Below are 21128 nucleotides of genomic sequence, written 5' to 3'. Positions count from 1 at the left end.
AGTGTTTGCCATGCGCAAAGCACTTTGGACCATATCAAGATAAGTAATACTAATAGCTATCATTTAATGAGTCCCTGTTATATCCTAGACCCTTTAAAATGCACAATACTGCAAGGAGATTAACTCCATTTCACTGAAGAATAAAACAGGGTCCCTATATTTAAGTTTACGTTTCACGAAGATTTCTGTTTTATAGCATGGTATAGACTATATGTATAAGAACTCCTAAATGCTATTTGTAATGAAATGAACAGGTATGTCAGATTGTTTAACCTGGACTACCCAACAGCATCCTGAATGACCACTCCCTAAATGTTTCTTGACAGTGCCAACCAGGAGAGAGAGAGAGAGACCGGCTGTTTATCTACACTAAGAACAGCATGGCAAAAGATACTTAAAATGCAAGTAGAAATAAAACAAAATTTCCTAAATCTAAGGAAGGAGAAACTAGGTAAATTACATACCATAGAGATTTCTTTAAAATAATATGAATTACACGTGGGCTGAGCTAGGTATCATCTTACCCACTTGAAGAAGGGACATGTATTAGAATGAAGTACAACAAAAACTGAAAGTCATCACCCATGGAAAAGTTCATTACTTACCAGGGTGATGTTTTGGGGCATCGACCTCCATTTGGCAAAATTACTATCACACCAAAATCTTATTCTACGTGTCAGGTGGGGGCAGCAGCCAGAGCCTTGGGGCCTGATCTTGGGGCCTTTCAGAATGTAATTTACATCTAAATTAATTTGAGAGAGAAAAAAGGAGCAGAAAAAAACCCTCTATTTTAAAAATCGCCTTTTAATTTTTTCTCCAGGTCACCTCATTTTCTGCACTCTTAATATGACCCCCTTGACGCAGTCTGAGGCCACAGATCACGATGACAAGAGGAAATTATCAGTAAGAAAAGACGGCTCTTAACCCAAGCCCACTCCAGGGTTCAGAAGACCTCGGGCCCGGCCCTCAATGCCCCGGCCGCCAGCGCCCTCTCCCGGGCGGCGGGCACACAGCAGAGGCGCGCAGGCCGACGCTGCCTTTTCCCGGACTTCAGGACTTTCTCCTCCCGCCGCTCGGCTTCCTTTACTCCCGCCGCGTCCCGCCCGCAGCCGGCGCCTCCGCCCCCGCGCGCCGCCCTGCCCCGGGCGTTCGCGGCTTCCGAGGCCCGGCCCGGCCCGGCCGCCCACCCACCGGCACGTCAAACGCCCTCATTTCCCTTGAAAAGTTTCTAGACGGTAGGGACTCTTTTCTCCTAATGTAACCTTCCACCAAACTGGAGGGAAAAGTTACCCGAGGCCGGAGAAGGGCTGGGGCGCCGGGGGAGTCGCGGGAGCCTGGGCTCTAGAAACACGTCTCCCTTCCGGGAAAATGAATAATTGGGCCCTCAAGCCAGAGTTTTGTTTGATGGGTTAATTGTAAAAGGTGTATGGTGATGCTAAATATTTAAGATGAAGATTTAAGAAAAAATAGATTCCACTAGACAAATGGTTCTTGTCTTCAGACCTTGCAGTCCCGTTGTACCGATTCTCATGTTATCCGTCTCTCTCTCCTCTGGCTCCCAAACCGTTAGGTTCCCCTGCAGGGCAAACAAGGTCCCCTGGGAATGACTGTTTAAATCATGGAGACAACAGTCAAACCTAGAAACTGCTCTTTTAGGCGGTTTGCTGACTTCTATCCGCATTCAGGATAGGTAAACCAGCCTGCAGAAGTATATAATGATTAGGAAAACCCACTACCTTGTATTTTTCAAATGGTGGGTGACAAATCAGTTTGACAAAGGAGCATTAGAGAGGGAAAAAGGGAAAGAAGGAGCCAGAATAAAAGAACAGGAAAATATTTACATAGTAAGGATCAATATTATTTCATGAAACCTGTATCCTAAGAGAATACCGAATGTGTGTTTGTGTTTATTGATTCGAGATAGAGAATGTATCTCTTCCTGTGGGTTGCTGTCAAAAAATGTTTGAAAACCACTGCACCAGACAGTGGAATTATTTTAGGATGCTGAGATTGGAAAGATTTGGAAAGTCATCTAATTAATTCCTCTACGCTTAGACAGTGTTTCATTTAAAGAATAGTACAGACTTTATCTTTCTTGCTTATCATCTTCCCATCTCAACATCTGTATTAACGATTTATGAATAGTTTGTTTCTTTAAAGCTATTATTTCGGTAAAGAAAGCTATAACCTAAAATATGAAGGCAGTTCTGCCAAACTCCTCTTTTTCTGCGGCTTCTCTTCTACCTTGTGACCCCAGGACCTCCAACCCATTCCAAATGTGCCAGAAAGCGCTGCCTCCAGGGCAGTCCCAGGAAGCCAGGTGGCTGGAATATCGTGTAATCAAGTACTCCCGTGGATCTATTTTATTTTTATTTTTAAATAAATATTTTTCTCGTTCCCCTTATTGCTTATTTTAAAATTTTTATCCTCCTTTATAGGTGATATGAAAGCCTGAAGTGCTTGAATTTGACTTTTCCCTTCTCAGTAGGAGAAGCTCTCTTTTGTGCCAACCAGGGCTATAGTCTGTGACTGAATTTTCTGCCTTCACTACCCGCTTTGTCCTCATTACACACACTCACTTCATCCTCCCCTTTTCATTAGTTCAACATTTGGATTAGAAAGCCCATGTGTATGTGTGGTGCAGGTGCTGACAGTAGGAACATTCTGCATTGTCAGTAGTGGGCCATGGCCCAACAATAATAAGATAATTATTATCATTCATTTAACAGCTAACATATACTCAAAACTTTTCTGTGCTGAGTATCGTACATGCGTTAGGTTAGTGAGCGCTCCTAATAACCCCACCTCGTAGACGAAGAAACTGAGCTTAGATGAGGTTAAATAATGTGCCAGTCAGTGCTTGGCAGGACTCGTCACCCTCTGCCAGGCTCTCCTTTCACTTTTTTTTTTTTTTTACTGATTCTCTGAATATTGGGCCTGAGCATTTTCCCCCAAAGACCTCCTGCCTAAAAGGCAGTTGTGATAGCCACGGGATATTTTCTGTTTCTTGAAGTCTTGGCTTGTTAACTGGCATCTGAAGTGCACGGGCACACTCCACAGGTCTCGCCTACCAGGCAGGAGGGGGTCATTGCAAACCTGGACTGAGGCAGGGGGGCCCCTGGGTAAAACGTTCACAAAGCTGTACACAGATGTGCCTTGGGAGAGGGGAGAAGCAAACACTGTGAACTTACTTAACTGGTTTTATTTCCTCTACATGTTGGTCATGGGTCAGGGCTGCTATTCAGCTAGTTGTTTACCATTTTGAGTATCAACCCTGGCAATAAATCTCAGAGTTTGACCTATGTGGGTCATGGGACAGCTGTTAGAGATCTGTGAAGGAAAGGAATGGGGATGGGGAGAATTTTAGTGCAATGATAAAAGTAATAGGGGCCGGCCCAGCGGCATAGTGGTTAAGTTCACACGCTCCGCTTTGGCGGCCGGGGTTTGCAGGTTTGGATCCTAGGTGCAGACCTAGCACTGCTCGTCAAGCCACACTGTGGTGGCATCCCACATAAAATAGAGGAAGATTAGCACAGATATTAGCTCAGGGCCAATCTTCTTCACAAAAATAAAAAATTAAAAGTAATATAGTCATGCATCACATAATGACGGATGACATATACATATGATAGTGGTCCCACAAGATTAGTACCATATATGCTAGGTGTGTAGTAGGCTATACCATCTAGGTATGTGTAAGTACACTCTATGACATTCGCACGATGATAAAATTGTGTAACGAGTTTCTCAGAATGTATCCCTGTCATTAAGCAACATGTGATTGTATTTTGAAAAATAGTGTGCTATCCTTCTTTCCTTTCCGAATCAATGACTGTATCCTTAGTTGGCCCTTGGCATCCATCTGCCTGGGGGAGATAAGGATTTGTTACAGAAGGAATGGGGGAAAAATACTGCAATATTTAGCTTCTGACATTCAACATAGGATTTTATAGCAAGACAAGAAATTTCTAAGTCAGGTTAGTGGCTTGAAAGAAGATTTTCTAAAGTCCTTTTAAGATGACAAAAAAATTCTGTAACTCCCTGAAGAGCCCAGCTTGGAGGACTTAACTCAGGGAGCGCTCCCAAAAAGTGTGACTGCCTGGCCGTGATGCCTGCTGCTCAGTGGTGGAAGGACAAGGGGTGGATAAAGGCAGGGAAGCATGTGTTTTTGGTCCTGGGGGATTACAGGAAGAAGAAAGAGAGAAAAAGAGGGAAAGGGGAAACTATCAGATGTGTGTCCAGATTTCTCCTCTCCAGGCTTCTGTCTAGAGATGACGAGGTGCATCAGATAACTGGAGGGAATAGCAGGGACCTCTCCCGTTTGGGCCCCTGTGCACAGGATGCTCTGTATCCTCCTCTGGCCTAGCACACCAGGTAAAAGTGTGAGTGAACTGTAGTCAGGCAGAGGCCCTGAGGTCTAGCTTTCCTGGGCTGCTGTCAGTGAGGGCCACAGTGGCTACATGCCTGGCTGGGGAGCTTGCTGGAGGGGTGATCTTAGCAGGGCAAGATAACACTGTAGTGAGGGCTGCAGAGTTACCCACCCCACCACCACCCCAAGATGAGGGTCAAATGGGCCTCATAGACAAATTGTAACGGGACCTGAAGAGCCAGAGAGCTGAGGGGAGGTTGAAGGAGAGCCACGAGGCCTGAAGAACCTAAGGGAGGACAGCTCACAAGTTATATGCACATGGCCTTGAGCCACAGATTTCAGCTGCAAACACCAGCAGGGCAAGCAGTGGCCAGGGGGAGAAGGCACATTGCCCAGAAGGCCAGAGGACTCAAAGAACACTGGACTCAGAGGTGTCTGGATTCTCTCCTTTGTTGTTGCATAAGCCATGTTTGTCCCCTAATACACTTCGAGGAAATCTGGGGAATGCTGAGAAAACTGAGTGTTACTTTCCTACAGAGAAAGAGTGTCACCTAAAGGGATTGTTTAAATTATTTGACGAGACTTAACATTTTTTTTTTTGCTTTTCTTTAAATTATTTTTAAAAGATGACTATGAAATATTTAAGAACCACAAGAAATAAGTAATATAAGGAAGCTGTGCACCTATGACTCAGTATAAAAAATAAAACATTACCAATACAGTTGAAACTTCCAGTTTATCACACCACAAATGCCACTTTTATTAGTTTGAACAGTATGAAATTGCCAATATTAGGTTGGTTTTTACCTACAAAACCCCCCAGCAATTATATATTTATGTATATAAAATGTATATTTATATATGTATTATAAAATTTATATAATGAATAAAACCTAATATTTTATTTAACTTATTTTTTGTACCTTGATCATTCTGTTGCCCAATGGGAATGCCTTTCTTCCTTTCCCTCATTTATCTATGTCCCACCCATTCTTCAAGACATGATCTGAACCTCACTCCTTTCAAGAAGTTTTCACTGAAAACTTGAGCCTGCATAGATCTTTCCTTTCTCTTTTCAGAATGTACTGTCCATCTCACACAGTTAGGATCGTTTTATGTGCCATTTTATTTAATTGCCTGGACCACACAAATTAGCACTTGGCGATATTATGTTACCTGTTGTACTGTTTTGTTAATTAATATGTGGAAGAAATAATAGGCTTTTACTAAATATTTGGCTGATTAAAGACAATAAACTACTTATTTCTTGGGAGTTATTACTTCCAGCAATTTTATAAAAGGTGCCTGAGCCCAAGAGCCAAACTATCTAGAAGATCGCTTAAGGAGAGAAATCTGGGAAAGAGTCAGAATAGGGAAACTGTCATCCATGAGTGTAATCAAATTTTATCATGTCCCATAAAATACTTCTATTATGATATATGATGTTTTAAGAATTACTAATAAAAGCCAGCACTTATGGATTTACTAATATAAGCCAGGTACTATCTTGGGCATTTTATATATTATATCTGTAATACAATAACCCTACAATGTAGGTAATATCAAGATCTATCCAGTTCACCATACTATCTCCCATTCTTAACCATAAAATTATTCTGGGGTAATTTCTTATCTTTTAGTCCCATCTTATGCCCATGTATTAATCAGTATAGTTAGGCTATGCTGAATTAACGAATTAATCGTGGAATCTCAGTGGCTTAGCACAATAAAGGTTTTTTGTTGTTGTTCTGGTAAAGTCCAAAGTATATTGGGCAACTCACTAGTTCAGCTCTCCTCCCTGAGGTAACTCAGGGATCTAGGCTGCTTCCATCTTGTGCTTCCACCATCTCACTAATTGGGAAGAGAGGAGCCACACCAACCTTTAAGTGCACTGGACCAGAAGTAACCCATTACTTACACTTGCATTCCTATTTGTCAGGACTCTATCTTGAGGCCCTACCTAATACAGCTGCAAGGGAGGCTGGGAAATGTAGAGAGCACATGAATATTCAGTGAGCCACAGCCAATGAATTAGGTGAAGTAGGGCCAGGCATCACAGGAAGGTCACTATATTTGCAGGGTTGGAGAATCAGAGACAACCTCCTCAATTCCAATGGTGTCAATTCAACTGGCTAAGGTAGGGGGACTATCTGATCGTCTTTCAGGCCTTAGAGTTTCCTAGATCTTGAAGAACATCTTGGGCAAAGATAAAGGAAGAAATAAAATAATAATAGTACTACTAATAACAATTAGTACTTATAATAATAATAATAAGCCATTTGTTAAAGTGAGAAAAATCTCGAGTTCTTTGGCCCTACATGTTCATATGATTATTGAGAGATGTATCATTTCTCTGAGAAGAGAGAGAGTGAAGCATCTTGTCGAATGAGGCCAGAGCCTGAGGTTCTTTCCATGGGGTTCATGCACAGGCACATGAATGGGCTTCAAGCCTGAAAGTATTTGCAAAATTTTGTGTATATGTACAAATGTGCATTTTTCTAGGGGAGATAATCCATAGCTTTCATAGAGATTTTCAAGGGGTTCATAATGCAGAAAAGTTTAAGATTCACTTTTCTAAGCTAGGAATAAGATCTCTGAATAGGAAAAGCAGAGATCAGAGGCTGCCAGGAAGCAGGGTGTGTAGGAAAGAGGAACTCATATTCACACCTACTCACAGTACTTACACACGAATGCATTTACACACCAACCTAGAAATGAGAATTATTTCCTGGTTGAATGAAGGTTAAATTGTTTTCCTTCTCTAAAATGATTTTAAATTGGTGAATCTTGGCACTTTCACATTTTCATATTTTATTACCTTTATGTTTCAGGCAATAGAAAAGGCATTAAAAATGAGTCCTTGGCTGGTCACGGGAGATGGCCTTCTTGCCACTTCTAAGTTCCATTGTACATACTCAACAATAAGAAGAGACCCAGAAGGATCTGACCACTTATCTACACCAGAAAGCTTTAAAACTTAATTCTGGAGGATACCTCAGTCTCTTCATCTGTAAAATAATGATATTAATTCTCATGTCCTTCAAAAGAATGAATCGATAAGTTATTTAATGTCTACAGTTGTGTTCTGGAGATTATCCATGACTATAATAAAACACAAACACTGCTAAATTAGAAAAGAATGTATCCTAGAGAAAAAAGGAAATTTTAATTAAATTTTACTTTGCAATCTATTATAATGAACAAGCCACACAACAAGTGTGTCCATAAAGTAAACCAATTCATTTTTCCATGAAGTTTTATGGAATCAATTTAATTCCTTGATAATCATACCTGCTCAACTCTGTAGCAACAAACTAGATGAAACAAGTTTGCTTCTGGGTGTCTCTTAAATAATATTAATTTAATTCAAAGTTTAAATCATTATCTTCTATGAAATCTTACAGCAACTCACAGAGAAGTCTTGATGACTGAAGAAGTTGCTGCTCATGCATTTCCTGCAAAATGTATTTCGAAGACAGAGACCGTCAGTTGCTTCTTACTGAAAGCTGATGAGGAACTCTTCTTTTATAAACCCAGTCTGAAAACTTCCTCTGGCTATTTCTCGTCTCCTGAGAATTTTCTCTGCCCTCAGGAGAGTCCTCAGCTCCTCTATACATAAGGGGGTAGCAAATTATATTCCTAAATAAAATCTAGTAGCAGCCTCCGAGTCCCTTCCCGCCCCCCTTTTTTTTGTGAGGAAGATTGGCCCTGAGCTAACATCTGTGCCAATCTTCTTCTATTTTATGTGGGATGCCGCCACAGCATGGCTTGACAAGTGGTGCTAGGTCCATGAGCCGAACGTACGAACCCTGGGATGCCACAGCAGAGCATCTGAACTTAACCACTATGCCGCTGGGCCAGCCCCCAAGTTCTCCATTTTTTATTTGACACTAGTTAAATATAGATCATCACTTGCCTTTTATTTCACAGTGATTTCCCTGTCAAGTGAAGCATTTCACTGTCCTCCTTTTCACCCATACATGTTGGCTTCTGTTGACTCCCAGGCTCAGTGCAATCAGCTGTCAATCTTTCTGAGCTGGGAGATGCTCCGATGGTGAAAATTTCTCCACTGTTTTTCTCTCTCTTACGTCTTTCAAAAGGAGTAGCTCCCTTTGAGCTCCTGGTTTCAATCCCCCTGAGTGTGTGTTGTAGAGAGCAGGACGATTGTTTTTAAAGAAATCTTGCATTGTCCCCCACAAAGCTCCTTTCTACCTGGCCTGACCTCACAATCCTCTCTGCTTCCCACCCCAACACGTACAGGTCAGCCTCACACTCAACGTGAGCAGTCAGTGATTGTGTCTGTATATTAGCAAAATGACAGCAGAGGGGCACCTATGGCTTTTGAAGACATGCTGAAATCATTTGTCTCTCTGTGTTGACACTGTCCAAGCTACAGGTGGTTCCAATTTTCAACTCGTGGTAGAAACCATTGGCCAACGAAGCAAATAAGTGTCCCCATAAACTGTAGGAAAAAAAACAGTCTTCTGCTACCTAACTGTGAAATGCCTAACTTGGGACTTCCATTAACTTTTGACCTTTCTTAGAAACCCATATGGAGAGGATTCAGTTTTTCTAAGTTGGCTACTGAACACTGGGGTAGCTTTTTAGCAGCAGTATTAGGGTTCAATTTCTTCAACATACCCAACTGGACTGACTTTCAGACCCCACCCCAATATGTCACAGAGGCACATGTGAGCTGATTTCTAAGGATTCAATCCAGGTTATTTGTTCTGCTGCTTTGTTTCCCATCATCATCAAGGTGGTTCAAATATGAGAGAGACCACAGCTGTCAGTTCTGCTGCTCTGCTCTAGAAACTTGTGTCTTAGCTGATGACAGCAAAATGTTCCAAGACTGTTCAAATTAACATGGATATTCCCTCTTTAACACGGGGGATATGCTTCCGGAAATGGGAGCACTAACGGTATAGCCTTTTTTGAGATGCTGCTCCACTGTTTCAAGGTGGTGGAGTTTTCTTCAAATCCTCTGAGTTATAAAATGTCTCTACCCCGATTTCTTCCAGCTATCCGTCATTCAGCTCTTGGTCAATCCTCCCAGACTGTGGCAGTTTGGATACCTTTTATAAGATCAAAGAGCTTACTCCAATCTCTGATTGTTGATCTTTACTCTGGTTCTCCGAAGTCTTTACTCAAAAGTGCCTCCAGCCGCCACAAAACTCCTATGTTAACATTCAGCACAATATTCTTCCTTTCTTTCTTTGTGGCAAGCACACACATTATTCCTCACACCCATTTTGTTAGCCCTTATGGGTCAAAATTGTCTCCCAGGGCCCAAACGAAATCACAGGACAATAGAGAAGTAAACACACACCACAGAACTCACTCAGCTGAGGGAGCAGCTCCACAGCTCCCACGCTGGGCCAGACCACCATCATCTCTCATCTGGATTATTGCAGGTGCCACCTAACTTGTCTCCCTGCGTTTACCCTCGTCCCTTCCAGGAATTCTCTACAAGCAGCCAGAGTGTTCCTTAAACATGTTAGTCAGGTCATATCACTCCTTGGCTCAAAATCTTCCAACGACTTCACTTTCACCAAGAGTAAAACTTGAACTTGGCTTCACTTTCTTCAGGTCTCTGCTCAAATATCACCTTAATGAGGAAGCCTCTCCAACCACCCCACATAAAATAAAACTTCCCCACCCCACCCCTGCACCACACCTCCAATTCCCCTAGTCTGTCCTTTCCCCCAACCATAGCACCTATCACCATATCACATATTATATATTTATTTATATAATGTGTGGCAGATTGTATTTTCCAAGATGGCCACAAGATTCCCAATCCACATACTTTTCTTACAATGTGATGTTTCTACTACTCCCTTTGAAAGATGTTTCCCGTTCGCCTTGAATCAAGGTGAGCCTGTAACTATGGTGGAAGTGATGCTATGTGAGCTCTGAGGCTAGCTCACAAAAAGCCATAGAACCTCTTCCTGGTCCCCTTGGGGCAAACAATCTTGGAACTCAACCACTATGATATGAGGAAACACAGGCCACATGCAGAGGCCAACAGCCAGCTGTTCTGGCCAACGGCCCCAGCTGCAATCCAAGCCAACAGTCATTATCAAGTCCCAGACATTTTTTTTTTCTTTTGAGGAAGATCAGCCCTGAGCTAACATCTGCTGCCAATCCTTTTTTTTTTTTTTTTTTTTTGCTGAGGAAGACTGGCCCTGAGCTCACATCCGTGCCCATCTTCCTCCACTTTATATGTGGGACGCCTACCACAGCATGGCTCACCAAGCAGTGCCATGTCTGCACCCGGGATCTGAACAAGCGAACCCCAGGCCGCCAAAGCAGAATGTGTGCACTTAACCACTGCACCACTGGGCTGGCTCCAAGTCCCAGACTTTTGAGGAAGCTTTTGAGATTACTTCAGCCCCAGCCATTGCATGAGACTCTAAGCAAGAACCGCTTAGCTTAGCCTAATCACCTTCCAGAACCATGAGAGATAATAATAAAATTGTTCTTCTAAGCCACCCAGTTTTGGGGCCATTTGTTACTCAACCATAGATATTGGAACAATTTGTCTCTCTGTATATTGTATCTCTCTCTCCACTAGAGTCTAAGTTTCATGAGTTCAGGGATTTTGTTTATTTTTGTTGTTGTTGTATTCCCAGCACCTAGAACAGTGCCTGGCATATAGCAAGGACTCAGTAATATTTGTTGAATGAATAAATGGATGATAATGCATTTTCAGTATGGTTTATTAATGGCTATTGGTCAACAGTACATGGTACAGTCTGCTTGGCTAGACCTCATTGGCAGAAAGTATGAGTTGGCACTTATGGGATGGCAAAAAAGGTTTCAACAAGAATATTTCAGGGACAAATCACATTATAATGAATTACAATAATTATTGTAGCAAAGCATAAAATACGATTAGAACTTCATGTAGAATTTGTCTTTTAGTGATTGACTCCGTAATCCCACCATGGGCTTTTCCAGACCAGGTCTGGAAAGGCTTCAGAAGATTTAATGATTCTTTCAATTCAGATAATGATGTTCTCCCTAAGAATGACTATTGAAATCACTCACGTGTTTCTGGTATGAAGTGGAAAGAAAATGGGTGCCAGTGTGTGCACCCATGTGCATGGGGCACAATTTGGAACGCCTACTTCCACGGCCTATTTTCATAGTCTGCTGTTTGAATGCAGTGTGTATATAAAGAGATGGAATAAATACGGTTCTGGATCTCCCCAATCTTGCACCAAGTGCTTTGATTTAATACTTGGTTTGGAGCAAATATTTGTGTATTGCTTAAAGAGCAACAACATCCTCAAATATCCAAGGCAAATATTAAAATTTTTATCATCATCTCAGGAGATAATAAATGACAAAATCTCTTAGCTACCCGGAAAAGAGGTTAATTTTTTTTGGAGAAAAATAACAAGTGGATGGTCTTCAATAGATATCAATTTCTTTGGACCAATCCATCTCAGCCTTGATTGGAGCAAAAAGCACAGACGTGGAGTCTATGGTTTCTGGGAACTTAGGATCTTGGCTGAGCCTCTTCACAATGGTTTCAAAGCAGTTTCCATACATGAATCACCTTGATAAGTAATCGTGTGTGACGTCTTTCCAGAATCCAGAAGGGTTCAGGATAAGAATGGCTTTTGAAAGTTCTTTACTTAAGGCTACTGCCATAAGACTACTTGGCTGAATGTCTCTTGAGGAAGAGTGAGTGCCATTTTGCTGCCTTTGTTCCAATGACAGTTGTTGGTGCCATTGGGCCTCACCATCGGGCCTGTGGCATGAAGTTTCTCTCTTGATTAGGTACAAGCCTTGAGTGGAAAGTAGGGAGATTCCCAAAATTTCCTGGAAAGTCCAGGCAAGTGAATTGGAGGAATATTTTCTTTGGAAATCCCATTTTTCTCACCAGAACTTAGATATTGCTTCTGAAGCTAATTATTCTTTATTTCATTAAAAAAAATGTTTTTATTTATTTATTTATTCGCAGGCCCAGACAAACTTGACTAGAAAAGAAGCCCGGGCAGGGGTTAGGATGAGCCCATGACGTGTCACGCGCTTCAACCAATTGAAAGGCCACAAAAGGGGGAGGGCGGAAGTGACGAGCCGTATCCCTCCGCGGGGCAAGAGGGTCGGTGGGGGGAGTCGGCGTCTCTCTCCCCCGCGCCAGCTCCCGTACACGGAGCCGCATTCCTTAGCCCCCCCACCCCCCTCCCTCGGGGCCCCCCCCGCCCCCCTCGGGAAAAAAATCCACCCTAAATCACTCGAACCCGAGGAAGGTTTCCTTTCACCCTCGGGGAGACGAGCTTTCAACGGTTCCCTCTTCTGCGTCTCCCCCCAAGCCCCCGTCCCCTCCCCTGCTCCCACCCCCTTCTCCCGGCGCCGGGTGCAAGGTCCCTTTAAGGCGACGGCGCCTTCCTCGGGTCAGACTACCGGCGGCGACGACCACGGGAGGTGAGTGAGCGAGCGAGCCTTCTCTCTCCCCAACCTCTGCTCCCGGGGGTTCCGTTATCTTTTCGCTCGGCGAGGCATTCCGAGGCGAGACAATGAGAGGGGGATGGGGCGGCTACGAGGGGTGGGGGCGGGGGCCCGGTGGCGCGCGCCCCCGCCCCCCGCGAGTGGCGGCGCGGCCCGCAGCGGCGGCGGGCGTGGGGTGCGGCGCGCGCGCGCCTGTGTGTGTGTGAGTGCGTGCGCGCGCGCGCGCTTCGGGAGTCGCGGGAGGTGCGCGGCCGGCCGGGCCGGGGAGGCCCCTGCCTGCCAGACGGCCGTCCCCGCCCCCGGCGCCTGCCGCGGCGCGCGCGCGCGCACTCGCGCCCCACGGCCCCGCACACACCCGACGTCCACACGCACGCCCGGCGCGGGGCGTCTCGGAGGAGTGGGCGGGCGCGGGCGCGGGCGGCGGCCCGTTGGGGAAGGGGCGGGGGCGGGGGCGCGGGCGGCGGCGCGGCGGCGGGAGGGGCGGGCGAGGGGGCGAGGCCCGCGCGGGGGGCGGGTGGGGTGACGTCCCCGAGGGACGTGTAGCGCGCGGCCCTCCCCGCCCCTTCCCCCGCCGGGGAAGGAGCGGGGCGCTCTTTTTGAGCGCGAGCAGGAAAATGAGTGATTGCTTAGCCGCTCCCTTGTGTTATGTAATCCGCGCTCGGGCCAATCGTAGATCCCAAGCCTTAGTGCACTGCGGTTAGTTTACAGTCTCCTCCCTCGGCCCCCAAATTTCTTTGGGAGGGCGCCGTGATTTATAAAATGGGATGGGGCAGAGAATGTTTTCTGATGGATATATCCTGCCGCGGTGGGCGCCATGTTTATCCCAGGGACTATTTTCTGGAACCTTAGCACCTACTGAAAAGGAGTGACGTCGTTGATCCACCTGCTCTCTCTCTGTTTTGCGAGTTGTCTTGATTTCGTCTCCCGTCACACGCGGGATTCCCTCAAACTGTTAATAACGCTGGACGTTTCTCTGCTGTCTTGTCTTGGGCATTCTTAGCTCAGAAAAGGGTAGAGCTGAAGAGACTTGTAAGTTATTTAGCCCAGTCTCATTTTCCAGATGGAAATTGAGATACAGTTGTGCTGTCTCAGGGCAGCCGTCTTGTTGCAGACCTTGGCCCAGCCCTCCACATTCTTTTAAGAAGACACCTCCCACCGCAGCTCAAAACCCCACAGAAATGTTTTACTTTCTAAGGAATTTTCCCATTTAGATGAAGGGGAAATGGCGGGGGAGGGGAGAGTTGCTTCTTAGAAATGACATTGAATTTTGAGAGGGAGACCCGTTGCTCTTGGGACTTGTAGTTGAACTCTGAATTCGAGCTTTTCAACACAGTCGTTCTTAACTTAGGGTTGCATAAAAAATGCTTTGGAGATTGCTAAAAGTGCGGTTGTGGGGGGCCTCATCCCCAAGTCTCTAGGTGAGATGGGGAGGGGGGTGTCGTCATCTCTACATTTTTAGCCCGCAGTCCTTCATTGAGAATTACTGGTCTAGCATAAAGGTGCTCAAAATAGAATCTTAAAACAGAATTAGATTCGATCTATGCCCTTGATTTCCTTCCCCTTTCCTATATTATGGTTATACCAGCTTTGATGTTGGTATATGTTAAACTCAAGGAACTGACAGGAAGACGACTCTTGGGATGGACAGGATTTTATTAGCGTTTCCACCCTCACCTTGAACCAGTGGTATGTCTAGGAAAGCAGTTCTCAAAGTCTGGTCTGCTGAGCCCTGGAGATTTCCTCAGACCTTTTCAAAGGAGCCGCGAGGTCACAACTATTTACCAAAAAATACCAAGATGCTGTTTATCTTTTTCGCTATTTGCACTGATAATCCTGAAGCAGTGCTGAGTAAAACTACTGCTGGTGCCTTAGCACAAAGCAAGGCAGCTGCAGGAAACCGCTATATTTACTTGAGAATGTTCGTGATGAAGCAGTAAAAATGATTGATTTTATTGAATCTCAGCCCTTGAGTATGTGTCTCTTTACTTTTTAAGAATCTCTGACCAAAAGGGAAGTATGCGTAAAGCGCTTAATGCTGTTTACCAAGGTATGATCTTTGTCGTGGGAAAAGCGCTTGTGAGATTGAGTTGTAAGCTTCTCCTTTCGTGGAAGAGCATTTTTGCTGGAAAGAATGACTGGCAAACTAGTTTTTCACACTTGAGTGTTTGGCGGATGTTTTCTTGAAAATAAATTAAATGAGGTTGTCACTTTGAGGGAAACAATTGACTATTTGTTACCAATGATAAGAATTTGAGAGTGAAAATTAGAATTTAAAATTGACATCTCAAGTTTGACAGCTTTCTAGTATTTAAGAGGATTTTCTTATAACGTCAGTGTTAATGACTGATTTTTTTTATATTGTATAATGAAATGTGTCAACATTTGGAAGATGGGCATAGCTCAGTAAATCTCTATTTTTGAAATGACCAATGCATTACGTTTCAAACTCACCATGGGTAAAAAGATGCCTTCGATATGCAGGATACACCAGTGGATTTTACTGTAACGAACTACGAAAAGTTCATTGATAGGGTTTCAGATTCTGAAATGCAATTATCCTTTAAGAAATTACCATTTGTCGAGTTTTAGTATTTTGTCAGTATATCAGTATGCACAACTATCTGAAAAGGTTTATAGAATATTTCTCCCTTTTTCTGTTATCTTTGTGAGGCCAGGTCCTTGTTATATACTTAACCAAAACAACATAGAGCAACAGACTGAATGCAGAAACAGCTATGAGAATCTGACTGCCTTTATGAAGCTAGACATAAAGGATTTGCAAAAATGTAAAATAACGTTACTCTTCTATTTGGAGAAAAGTAGTAATTTTTAATTGAAAATGTTGTTTATGTTAACATGTCATGAGTTTGTTGTTTTTAAATGTATTGATAAGTATTTAAATTTTTTCTCTTTTAATTTCTAATATGGTAAATATCAAAAGGTATAATCCACATAAATAGAAGTTGTTTGCAGTCCTCAGTAGTTTTAAGAGTATAAAGGGGTCCTGAGATAAAAAAATTTGAGAATCATTGGGTCTGTCCTGTGCTTCTGCTCCTGTGGTCATCCAAATCTGCTCCCATTTAGGAACTTTTTGAGAACTTATAAATGTTAGTTGGAGTTCGTAATGGAAGAGGCAGTGACTTGGGGAAGATTTCTAGAGCAAAAACGCTTGGTTTGAATCCTGGCTGGACTATTTACTAACTGGGGCAAGTTACTTAATCTCTCTAAACCTCCATTTTGACTTCATCTGTAAAATGTAGTACTTAGGGCATATAATTTTGAGAATTCATTGAGATAATGAATGTAAAGTATGGAATAATGCTTGGCCATATCACAGTAAAATAAAATATAGTCCAGATAGTATTTCAGTCTTTATTCACCATATGTGTCTTTTTGTTGGAGGTGGGGATTTCTGATTTAAATTACAAACCCAAGATCTTGTTGGTGCCTTTGTCATAATATCAGTGTGGTAAGACTTTGCTATATTGTTTGGCTTTCTGGTTTGTGATATTAAGCCATGTGCACAAGAACATTTTTACCTATACCTCGGGGGAAGAGAGGGGGAGCGAAATAGACTAGCGTATTGGTAGTATTTGGCAGAGTAAAAGGAAATCCAGAGAGTAGAAATGGAATTTAGACAACGTACAACTGTCAGTGAAGAAAAGCTTTTCTCGGGTGAGGGACTCCTGGAATATTGAGCCCTTTGAAGATAGGAAACTTACTGCTTACTTTAATTGTTTTAGTCAAGAGCACATAACTAATTTGGGGGTGCTTCTTAGTAGATTTGCTGCCAGATAAGTGGAAAGTATTTTGTGTTTGGGAATATTAGGTTATTAAGACTATTTAAGAAGCTGTTGTGAATATTATATGTGAGGTTCTCCAACAGTTAGGTCCTGGGAGGGACAAAATGGGCCACGCAAAAGACTGGATAAATAAAAGCTTCTTGTTACGGGTTTAACAATAATTAGTTTTATAGCCATATTAAGTGTTCAGCTGTACAGGTTTTCTGGAATTAGTCGTTTTTAAAGCCAAAGGTGAGGTAACTTGAAAGCAAATGCCAGCTGTTTTGAGGATTGTTTCCTCACCCTGGAGCAAGAGAGTGGTATTCTTAAAATGTTTGTTTTTTGAAACATTTTTCCTGTTCCAAGTGTTCTTTTTCTGTTGGTTTATGGGTGGACATGTACTAGCAGTGAAGTGAAAATGTTAGATTCTGAATTCCTCAGTCCTGGAATTTACTTATGGCTATGAAAGAACTAGACAAATTAAAGGAATTCAAAGCTTCAGGAGCCAAATTTGTCTGGAGAGTTTTGGTACAAAACAGATGTTTTCCTAATCTTGTTTGGGATGAAGATAGGTAAACATTTGCTGCCCGTTAAATACCTCAAAAGTGGATTGACAGGTGTATCTGCAAGATTCTTTCTGCTGCTTTTATTTTTATTTATTAATTTTTTAATTATTATTATTTTTTTTTTGAGGAAGATTAGCCCTGAGCTAACATCTGCCAATCCTCCTCTTTTAGCTGAGGAACACTGGCCCTGAGCTAACATCCGTGCCCATCTTCCTCTACTTTATACGTGGGACGCCTGCCACAGCATGGCGTGCTAAGCGGTGCCATGTGCATACCCGGGATCCGAACTGGCGAACCCCGGGCTGCTGAAGTGGAACGTGTGCACTTAACCGCTGCTCCACCGGGCTGGCCCTCTGCTGCTTTTAAATAACATTGTTTGTAAAGAGTCTCTTTGTATCTTGCCTTTTCGATTATGTAGGCTTTTAATGATTAGCTGATTCTGTAGGCCCTGAGTATAAAGTAGACTTGATTTGGTTTATTTCCCAGCATTTAAGATACAATCCACTCCTCCCCAGAAAGATAGATATCTGGTACACCCGTATTATGGATGGAAAGATCATTGCCAAAGACTTAGACTATGGGCATTGCTAATGGTCCTGTGTGAGCTGCAGTGTTGAGTACAGCTGACCAAGTACACAAAACTCATGTTATGGTACAATTACTACTATAAAATACAGATACCAGGTTACCAAGATGTCAAATATTGGATTGGATTAATGCAAGATGGCAATGTTCATGTTGTCTCACAGTACCTCCTTGGTAGCCTATGTATATCCCACCTTAGATTTATATCTTTTTTTCTATATTATTTAATTATTATGCTACATCTTTAAAAATGTATTTATACAATTTATGTGAAAATTGCTCATAGAAATAAGAACAAGTTAACAGAAAATTCAACCAACAAGACTACCAGTTTGATTTAGTAAATGGCAGAATATCACAACCAAAATATGAGTAGGTAGTTCCCTCCCCTCAACTTTTTTTCTTTTTTCATTTTCTTTTTTTCAATTTCAGCATTATTGAGGTATAATTGACATATGAAATGGTAAGATATTTAAAGAGTACCTCATGGTGACTTCATATACATAGCGTTGTGAAAGGATCCCTCCCATCTAGTTAACACATCCATCACCTCACATACTTATCTTTTTGGCTGGGGTGGGCAGGGGGTGGTGGTGATTAGAACTGCTCTCAGCCGCTTTCAGTTTACGATACAGTGTTATCAACTATAGTCATCGTGTTTTACATTAGATCCTCAGACTTTATCCATCTGATCCCCACCCAAGTTTTTATTAAGAAAATTCCATGCATGTAAAAAGATGAAAAAATACTTCAGGGAGTACCTAGAATGAACCCACCACCTAGACACAATGATTTTTAACATGTTGGTATATTTGATGTCTATAAGAAAACAAAATATTTATGTATTTGCTGAACTGTTTGAAAGACACAGTCATGACATTTCCACTAAATATTTCATGTGTTTGCTAAGAATAAATACATTCTCCACTGTAACTCTAATACCACTATCCTTTCTAAGGAAATTAAAAATAATTCCCCAGTATCATCTAGTATCTAGTCTATATTCAGATGTTTCAATTGTCTCCAAAATGTCATTTATATCTTTTTTATGAAGCAGAATCCAGTAAAGGTTCACATGTTGCATTTTGTTATGTCTTTTTAAAGAGACCATGTTAGTAGTTTTATAGAATGTTCCATATTCTCTATTTGTCTGATTATTTTCTTGTAGAGTGTCCCACCTTCTGGATTTATCCCATTATTTTCTTGTGGTGCTACTTAACTTAGTCTCCTATTGCTGTATTTCCTATGAACTGGAAGTTAAATTTAAATGCTTGGTTTGATTTAGGTTAAACATTATAGTCAATGGCTTTTCTTGTTTTTTTTTTTTTTTAACAAAAGAACAAGCCACACACCAAACAGCTGATGACAGGCAGAGTTTGGATTATTGGCTAACATTTTTCTGTTTAAACTTGTTACTGTCATAACCTTTGCTTTTGAGATATAGAGCTACTTCTGTATCTTTAAGTTCAAGCATTACAATAATACTTTGAGAAAGAATACAGAAATAGATTTGCGTCATGTCATTTTGACTCACTGCCCTCTGAGAATAGTATTCGGAAGTTGAAGAGGCAAGAAGACTTGATATATTTAGCAAACCAACCCATAAAGGAATTGTAAAGGAGTCACAACCAGAAATTTTAGAAATGGAGATTAGATTAAAGGACTTTGGGAAATTGTTTTCACAAAAATTACTTACCAGTCAATACTGATAATAACAAATACTGATAGTAACCCTAATTTTAGAGGATTATCATCATGACGCTCCAGTTGTATGAGGAGAAATTATATACTTGGGCAAGTTTCACAGGTAGATGATTATAGGGTAAAACAAACTAGATGTATATTAGTTTTAAAAAATGTTTTTACTATATAAGATGTAATCATTTGAGCAATTCACAGGAACCTGTTCTACTCATCTCTGTTGCAGAGAAGATAAATATTTTAAAAAGAAATGATAATTCTTCATGCGTAGAATGTGGGATGATTTTTTTTTTCATTTTTCCCTTCAGAACATGGATTCAGTTTGATTATGGTTTCTCAATGTTGGCACTCTTTACACTTTGGGCCAGATAAGTCCCTGACTGTCCTGTGCATTGTAGGATGTTTAAGTACCCCAGGCCACTACCCACTAGACAGATGTTAGCACCCCTCCCCAACTCCATCCCTAGTTGTGACTACCAAAAATGTCTCCAGACATTGCTGCATGTCTTCTGGGGGGCAAATTATCTCCCTTTGAGTATCACTGAAAATCCACTGGCATGTGTAAAGATGATGTCCTTTGTGATCTAGGTTTCCCTTTATGTAACCTACCTATAGCTGTTGAACCCAAGGCCCTTCCTCAGGTATGCTGCACAGCATGGGCTCTGCCTGGTATATGTTGGAGAACACTGGGATATGATGAAATTTTTTTAGCTCTATTGGAAATTCTGTTGAAGGTAGAAATGAGCTGTTCATTTGTAAGTCAAAGTGTAACCTTTTCATTTATCTGACCCCCCCCCGCCCCCGCCCCCGCCGTTTGCTTGGAAATAACCTTATTAGCTATGTGCTATGGATAAACATTTTGTTACGAATAGTTGAGAAATTTGTTTGATATCTTTGAGGTGATCTGTCTGTATCTTGGCATTCAAAAAAAGGCAGTCTTTAAAAAAATAGTTACTTGCTAAACACGTCCCGTTTGTTAACCTTTGGTTGTCCTTAAAAATTTTTAACTATATGTGTATTCTGCCACTCGGGAAAATGATCCAGGCATCTTGTTAGGGGAAGGGAAAGGGACTACATACAGGGGGCATAGAGTAGGAGTGGAAGAAATGAGAATTGTTTGATAAATACAAGACTGAAACATCTCAAGAATTTGAGGAGAAAATAGGATTTTGTTTTAAGTTTCTAAGACAAATATTATTTGTGGATGTGGAATTTTTCTGCCAGATGACGTAGGGGCAAAATTAAAGATAGCTGACTAATAATGGTTGGGGGTTGATATAGAGATAATTTTATATTTAAAATGAGCGGAAAGCCCCCTAGCATCTAGACTCTGGTCTTGGAATATCATTCCCTCCCAAAAGGAATCAGGGCTCCTTGAAGAAGTGGCTGATTCTGGCTCTTGGGCAGGAACTGTATGAGATGAGCCTGGAACATCTTATCTGTCAGATAGCAAGAACCTTATCAAACACTGTTAAGAGTTGTGTCAGAAGGTCTCAGCAGCCTACTGAAGTAGTTCCCACTGGCCAAAATAGGATGCTTTCAGTATCAATAAAGATAACTGCAGTGGATTACAGCACATCAAATACATTTAAATCTGTGACATAACACTAAAGAACAAGCTTATTAGTCACTTTGGGGAAATGCCACCAAAACGAATCATTT

The 21128-nt window shown here is 42.0% G+C and overlaps 1 protein-coding gene and 1 long non-coding RNA gene across 12 annotated transcripts in view; both read left to right on the top strand.

Moving 5' to 3' along the window:
- LOC106848382 (uncharacterized) overlaps positions 1-4022 on the top strand; it is a 30751-nt gene extending 26729 nt beyond the window's left edge. The window contains exons 4-5 of one of the 3 annotated variants that reach the window (XR_011498060.1): positions 327-401; positions 821-4022. This is a non-coding gene — a long non-coding RNA (uncharacterized lncRNA). The remainder of the gene's footprint in view (positions 1-326; positions 402-820) is intronic. The other 2 variants (XR_006520170.2, XR_011498061.1) reach the window with 2 other exon arrangements.
- An 8416-nt stretch (positions 4023-12438) lies between these two features.
- The window catches only part of POGZ (pogo transposable element derived with ZNF domain), a 48933-nt gene continuing 40243 nt past the window's right edge, over positions 12439-21128 (top strand). For 2 of the 9 annotated variants that reach the window (XM_044757625.2, XM_044757622.2), the window contains exon 1: positions 12486-12808. The gene's annotated coding sequence lies outside the window, so the exon portion shown is untranslated. Of the gene's footprint in view, positions 12809-13430; positions 13862-21128 lie in introns of those variants that run through there. The other 7 variants (XM_070497827.1, XM_044757624.2, XM_044757623.2 and 4 more) reach the window with 6 other exon arrangements.

Source organism: Equus asinus, chromosome 25, assembly GCF_041296235.1.
Source record: "Equus asinus isolate D_3611 breed Donkey chromosome 25, EquAss-T2T_v2, whole genome shotgun sequence".
Lineage (NCBI taxonomy): Eukaryota > Metazoa > Chordata > Mammalia > Perissodactyla > Equidae > Equus > Equus asinus.
This window is presented reverse-complemented; position numbering and strand designations above follow the sequence as displayed.